The 6,602-nt window shown below is 40.3% G+C and overlaps 1 pseudogene; it reads left to right on the plus strand.

Moving 5' to 3' along the window:
- Positions 1-240: 240 nt before the first annotated feature.
- LOC109377555 (aldose reductase pseudogene) lies at positions 241-1,181 on the plus strand (annotated as a pseudogene).
- The last annotated feature ends 5,421 nt before the right edge of the window (positions 1,182-6,602 follow it).

A 6,602-nucleotide genomic window follows, 5' to 3' on the forward strand; every position in this document is an offset into this window, starting at 1 on the left:
CTAAATTTAAGGAGGAAAGAAAAATATTTCTCTCAGCTTATCAGTTTAATTTACCAATAAATTGAATTATGTCAAGCAAACATTAAAAGTCTGATAAAAACAGGCCATATTTCTTTCTCCCTCAAAATATGCACAGTGCTATGCTTGTTAGAAACCCAAAAAATCAGTTTTAAAATTGCTTTCTCTTAAGAATTCTGTTATCGGTGGTTCTTGGGTGAGGGTCCGCTGAGGTCAGTAGCCATGGCCAAGCACTTCGTGCTCTCCAGCGGCACAAAGATGCCCATCCTGGGGCTGGGCACCTGGAAGTCCCTTCCAGGCAAAGTGACGGAAGCTGTGAAGGCGGCGATTGACCTGGGGTACCGCCACATTGACTGTGCTCACGTGTACCAGAATGAGAGTGAGGTGGGCGAGGCCATCCAGGAGAAGCTCAAGGGGCAGGTGGTGAAGCGGGAAGATCTCTTCCTGGTCAGCAAGCTGTGAAGCACGTACCATGAGAAAAGCCTGGTGAAAGGAGCCTGCCAGAAGACGCAGAGTGACCTGAAGCTGGACTACCTTATCCACTGGCCCACATGCTTCAAGCCTGGGAACGAGTTTTTCCCGTTTGGATGCCAAAGGCAACATGATCCTCTGCAGCACCGATTTTCTGGACACGTGGGCGGCCATGGAAGAGCTGGTGGATGAAGGGCTTCTGAAACCTACTGGAGTCTCCTACTTCAACCATGTCCAAATTGAGAAGATGTTAAACAAACCTGGCTTAAAACACAAGCCGGTGGTTAACCAGATCGAGTGCCACCCATACCTGACTCAGAAGTTAGTCCAGTATTGCCAATCCAAAGGCATTGTGGTGACAGCTTACAGTCCCCTGGGCTCCCCCGACAGGCCCTGTGCCAAGCCTGAGGACCCTTGCCTCCTAGAGGATTCCACCATCAAAGCAATAGCTGCCAAGTACAAAAAAAAAAGCACGGCCCAGGTTCTGATCCGGTTCCCCATACAGAGGAATTTGGTTGCGATCCCCAAGTCTATGACGCCGGAACGCATTGCTGAGAACGTGCAGATCTTTGACTTTGAACTGAGCACGGAGGATATGACTACCTTACTCAGCTACAATAGGAACTGGCACATCTGTGCCTTTGGTGAGCTACACCTCCCACAAGAATCATCCCTTCAACGAAGAGTTTTGAAGCTGTGGGTGCCTGCTCTTCCCCACCTGACCTGCTGTCATTCGTCCTGCCTCATTCGCCCTATATGTAGTGTAGTGTGGCCTGTGTCCCTCAGCGGTGGGTCAGCGACCTGCAGACGAACCAGCGGGGACTCGGCCAGCTTGGTGTTGGGTCTGAAGTACAGTCTCAGTAGATTAGAAGTCTCTTCCAGTTTTCTTTGACTTTCTTCTTGTCTAGTTGGGTTAAGTACAGCTTCAACACCGTTTTCTGACTATGTTAAATCTACCAAGTGAAAAACAGCGCCACTAACAATTGGGTTTTGGCTGCTTGGAACTGTAACCCTTTCAGTCAAACTTCTTGCCTCAAATAAAAAGTACTTTTGTGAGCTTAAAAAAAAAAATTATGTTATCAAGTCTTCCTAACTACAAAATAGCAGCAAACTTCTACAAGTTTCCACATAGCATTGAGTACTCTTTTGTTCTCCAAAGAATAAATAAATTAAGGTCATTGTGACCTACCTTGAATATAAAATAAAGATTTATTCTTTTAGAAGATAATACTTCATTTTAAAGGTTAAATAAAAAGACAGTTTAAAAAATTTAGTTAGCTGAAATTAAATTTTTACTTGCAAGGATCATGCAGAATATGCTTTGTTTTTGTATCTTCACAATGTTCTTTGATGAGAAAAAAATACCTTTCTATTCTCTTTACACTGTGGTTCAGTATTTTCTACTTCTTTAATTGGCAAACAACCATCAGTTTTTCTGTTTGTAGTGTTTGGAAATCACGTTCTTTAAATTCACTATAATTTTTAATAATACTGTTACTTACAGAACATAGCTCAGCATTTTCTGTTACATCTTCAGGAGAGAATACTTTTCTCAAAAATTTTCCACTTTGGTTATTGGCCCTTCGTTTTCTGTCTTACACTCTTTAAATATCATTTCTATTCTGCACAGAGATATACTTCTTATCCCTGTCTCACAAGGTGGGTTACTGCATAGAAACAAATTTGTCATTCCAAACTCAGGCTCTCTATTCCTAGGAAACAGGCATTTCTTTCTCAAACTTTACTGAGTGTTAGGCATACTTTTTCCTCTGGTAAAGTGGAGTGGTTTGAGGTTCTATTGTTTTTAGTGGACTCATTTACTTTCCTTTTCTTGATGCTGACTTTGGTATCCTGTTTTTCTCTGCATTTTTTCTGAGTCTTCTGCTCAACTCAACTCTACATTTTTATTCTCTGCCTCAGGATTCGTTCTTCGAATCCTGGTGTCCAAACATTTCTCCTCTATCAACTTGAGCCAGGCAGCAAATATTGTCTTGAAGCCGTTTAAAAACAAACACTCTCCTATTTTATAAGTTATTAACAGTTGTTCAAGAGAGAAGGCATTATGAGTTACAGAATAGTGTGTGTCACTCTAATGTCCAATCATGTAAACATCTGCTGTGGAAATAATGGTGTGTATGATTCAGTTTATATACTATATATGACAACAAGTGTCCTTGAATAACTCCTTGATTTTAGCTATTTTGCATCAGTAATCTCCATGGTCACTGTATCATTATAGTAAACTTTATTTTGGGTTCATGCTTATCAAGCCGTGCTTTTTTGATGTTTGCTCATCATGTCATGCCTTCCTAGCTCTTCTCATGTTTCCTATCATCTTTCTGCTATAGCTTCTACTGTCCTGCTGAGTAATCAAACAAATCTCTAGACACTGTGGTCTTGCTGCTCATCTCAGTAAAGGAAAAAACAAATAACAGCTGCTGAAATTGTGAACCTTCCTTCCTGGCTGTCAAATTTAGTGAAAACACATGCTTCAAGGGGTCATTTGTAATTCAAGCAGGCACAGATGAGAGAAAGAAACCCCTCATTTGCTGAAGCTGAAAAAGAAGTTTTGCTAAGTCAACTTAGTTTCCATCTTGCTGTCTGAAAGAAATAACACACCCTTATTGCCTTGCAACTACCTTTCTAAAATAAGGTCATCACGTACACTGACAACACATAAGAAGATGCCAATGAAAGTTCTAAGTCCTAGAAAAAAAAGTGATTAAATTTGATTATCATGAAATGAGTTAAATGATTTAAAATGTTAAACATTCCTCTAGAGAGGTAAAGTACTTCAATTTCTATATGCCTGGGCAAGAACCAGAATACCTGAGCCACTGGAAGGAATACTGAGCCAGCTATTGAGAGATGTCAGATTAAGTTAGGTAACCTTCAACAAGTCAATTACACCTCTGACCCTTATTTTTCCTCCGTGGTGAAATGAGGGGCATTGTATTTGACATAAAGTCCCTTGCATCACCAAGTTTCCACAATTCAATGAATTGAATGCCATTGTTAATATTTTACTAGCAACATGTCGCCAAAATAACAGTCATTCTAATCGGGCCAAAAGCTTGACAATATGTGTTAAAAGGAAATGTTATTATTCAATTTACCAACATGTTACCTGTGCCCACTTTTTTGGTTAAAAATCTTTAACATAAATTCTATTATGTCTGTAGTCATTCTTGTGGCTAACACCATAAAACAAAGAAACATAAAACAAAAACTAAAGATACCCACTCCCTGATTGGTCTTCTAAGGATAAGAGCAAGAATGCTAGGTGTATTTGTGCCTATTATGCAATTAGAAAATTATAAAGAAACTATATGGCACCTTAGTAGTTGGAAGTGGGAGAACAGAAGGGAATGGTTATGAGTCCTTTTGGATATCAGTAGAAAGGAAGTGTTGAAAAATGAAGCAATCTGAGACAGCATGAATCCTGGGAGAAAACCAGTTCTGGGATGGGGGCTTGGGTGAGTGGAGAGAGGAACTGAAAGTGAGAGAAGGGTAAATGAGAAAAGAATAAGGCTACCTCTGAACTACATGTAAACATTATTAAGTTTTTCTTAATTCATATACATTTGTTGAACACTAGGGAATTTAGTCACCTCCCAATTACTCGTTATCCTCAACCCTCACTACAGGCTCCAGGAAGTAGTAAGACTGATATGGATAATCATAATTGGGGGCATTTAGTGAATTATATTGCTAGAAATTGAAGCTTAAGCATCATTTAAAACTTCATGCTGGGCCGGCCAAGTGACGCGATGGTTAAGAACTTGCTTGGGATGCCAGAGGTCCCCGGTTCGGATCCCACATTAGAGGGCCAGTGACACTGCCCTCCACAGCTAAGATGCTGAGTCGTGAGTCGCCTGCGACGGCGTAGGCTGCAGCCCCTGTGGCAGTGGGTTGCCATGGGCTACCGTGTGTAGCCAGCTGCCAACGTGAGCAGGGAGGAGCCAGCGTGAGCAGCCAGCAGCCACTGTGAGCGGCCATCCAGAAGCCGGCGACTGATCTGCTTCACCCGGAAGAGCACAATGATGGTGCCAACTTGGGCCAGTGAAGCAACATCCTCCACAACTAGACTAAATAACAAAACGACAGCAACTTGTCTGTTCCCCTTCCCCAATTCCCCAGCACTGTTCCCATCCTCCCAATTCCCCAATAAAAATCTTTAAAACAAACAAACAAAAAACGTCATGCTTTCATGGAGCTGTGCTCTGATATTTTTCCATGGGATCTAGCCTCTTTTTAATTCTGTTCTTTGGGGTTACCATCCTAGAAGTTCTAGCTTCGTAGTGGTTTGATGCAATTAGATGGGATCCAAGATCTACTTTTTTCTAAAAGAAACATCCTCCTCCATCCTACTTCCCATTAAAAAAAATAATAATAATGCTTCATAGGAATCAGGGTGAGCAACAGGATAGATAAAGTCACATGGACTTCTATGCCTCAGGGAGAAACTCAATTTTCCACTGATTTTCCTTCGTATGCTTTTCTTAGTATTACCTGCTCTCACCATTTGTGTAGCACCAACTACTAAACAGCAAAGGAGGCTGCTTTCCTTACATTTGTAACGGATTTTATTTAGCAGAGGCAACTATTTTGCTTAAACCTCCGAGGATCCTTTCTAAATCACTGAGGGATTCAATTAGAGATGGATTAAAAAACAGACATACAAAAATAAAACAAAATTCTTATAGTAGTAAACAGATTTTATTTTTCTTGAACTATCACATTTGTGTATCTCCTTCAAAAACCTGTGGTAGTATAGGTCGCTATATAAAAACTACATTCATTATCCTAAGTGACTGCCAAATGCCATCCTATTATAACTATTGGTTTCCAAAGGAGATAAGATTGGAACTCTCACTCTGGCCTACTTAACTTACCTAGAATTAATCCAATTCCCTAAAGAAAAGGAGGGAGGCCCAACTTTAAAAAGTGTAACCTTGCTACAATCAGACTTTTTTGCCTACAAAACTCCACTGAAACCGCCACTGTGGCGACCACTTATAACCACCAATTTACTAAATCTACTGGTCAATTCTCAATTCTCATATTACATCCTCCATCTCCAATATTTGGCACAATTGATCACTCTCTACTCTTGGAAAATCACTTTTTTACTTGGATACCTGGTTTTCCTCTTACCTTCACCTTACCAATATCCCTTCCTGTCCTGTTTGCTGGTTGTTCCTTTCCGCCCGACCTCTTAACACTGAAGTGTCCCATGGCTCACTCCTAGGACCTCTTCTCTATTTTCACTCACTCCTTTGTTAATATTACTTAGTGCTTATAATGCCCAAACTTATATCTCTATCCCAGATCACTATCCTGAACTCCAGACTTGTGTCTTCAACTACCAACTCAATATCATCATTGGGTGTTTAATATACACCTCAAATTTAATTGCAGATTTAATATCCCAAAACTGAACTCCTGATCTTAATTCTCAAACCGCTTCTACCTGTAGTCTTTCATATCTCACTTAAAATCAACTCCATCCTTCATAATCATCAGGCCAAAAAACCTAAAAGACAGTATTGATTCATCTTATTCTTTCACAAACCACATCCAATCTATCAAGAAATCCTGTGGGATTAACATTTAGAATATGTTCATATTCTGATCCCTTGTCAGCACCTCACTGCTATCACTTTGGATCAAACCACACTACCTCCCCTGGGTTATTGCAATAATCTCTTAAGTGCTCTCTCTGTTCCTATCTTTGCCCCATCTGGAATCCATTCTGAACATAGAGACTGAAGTAATCTTTTTGAAACGTTTATCCATATTGTGCTCTCCTCTGCTTAGAATCCTTCCATGTGTTCTTGTGTCACTCAAAATGAATGTCAAAATCTTTACAAGGGTCTTTAAGGTACTACACTGTTTACTCTCATAGTATTTCTCTGACTTTATCTCCCAACATTCTTAATCTCCCTATAATCTTAACCTCTCTTCGTGGAACCCTCTTCTGTACATCTGCATGACTGACTCCTTCGTCTTAAAACTTTGCTTACCTTTGCAATGAGGACAACCTTGACTGACTTACAGTTTCAGTCCCTCTGACACCCTTGGCTTATTCATCTCTGAAGACCAAATAAAAT

This window comes from Hipposideros armiger, unplaced genomic scaffold (genome assembly GCF_001890085.2).
Source record: "Hipposideros armiger isolate ML-2016 unplaced genomic scaffold, ASM189008v1 scaffold_1447, whole genome shotgun sequence".
Taxonomy (NCBI): Eukaryota; Metazoa; Chordata; class Mammalia; order Chiroptera; family Hipposideridae; genus Hipposideros; species Hipposideros armiger.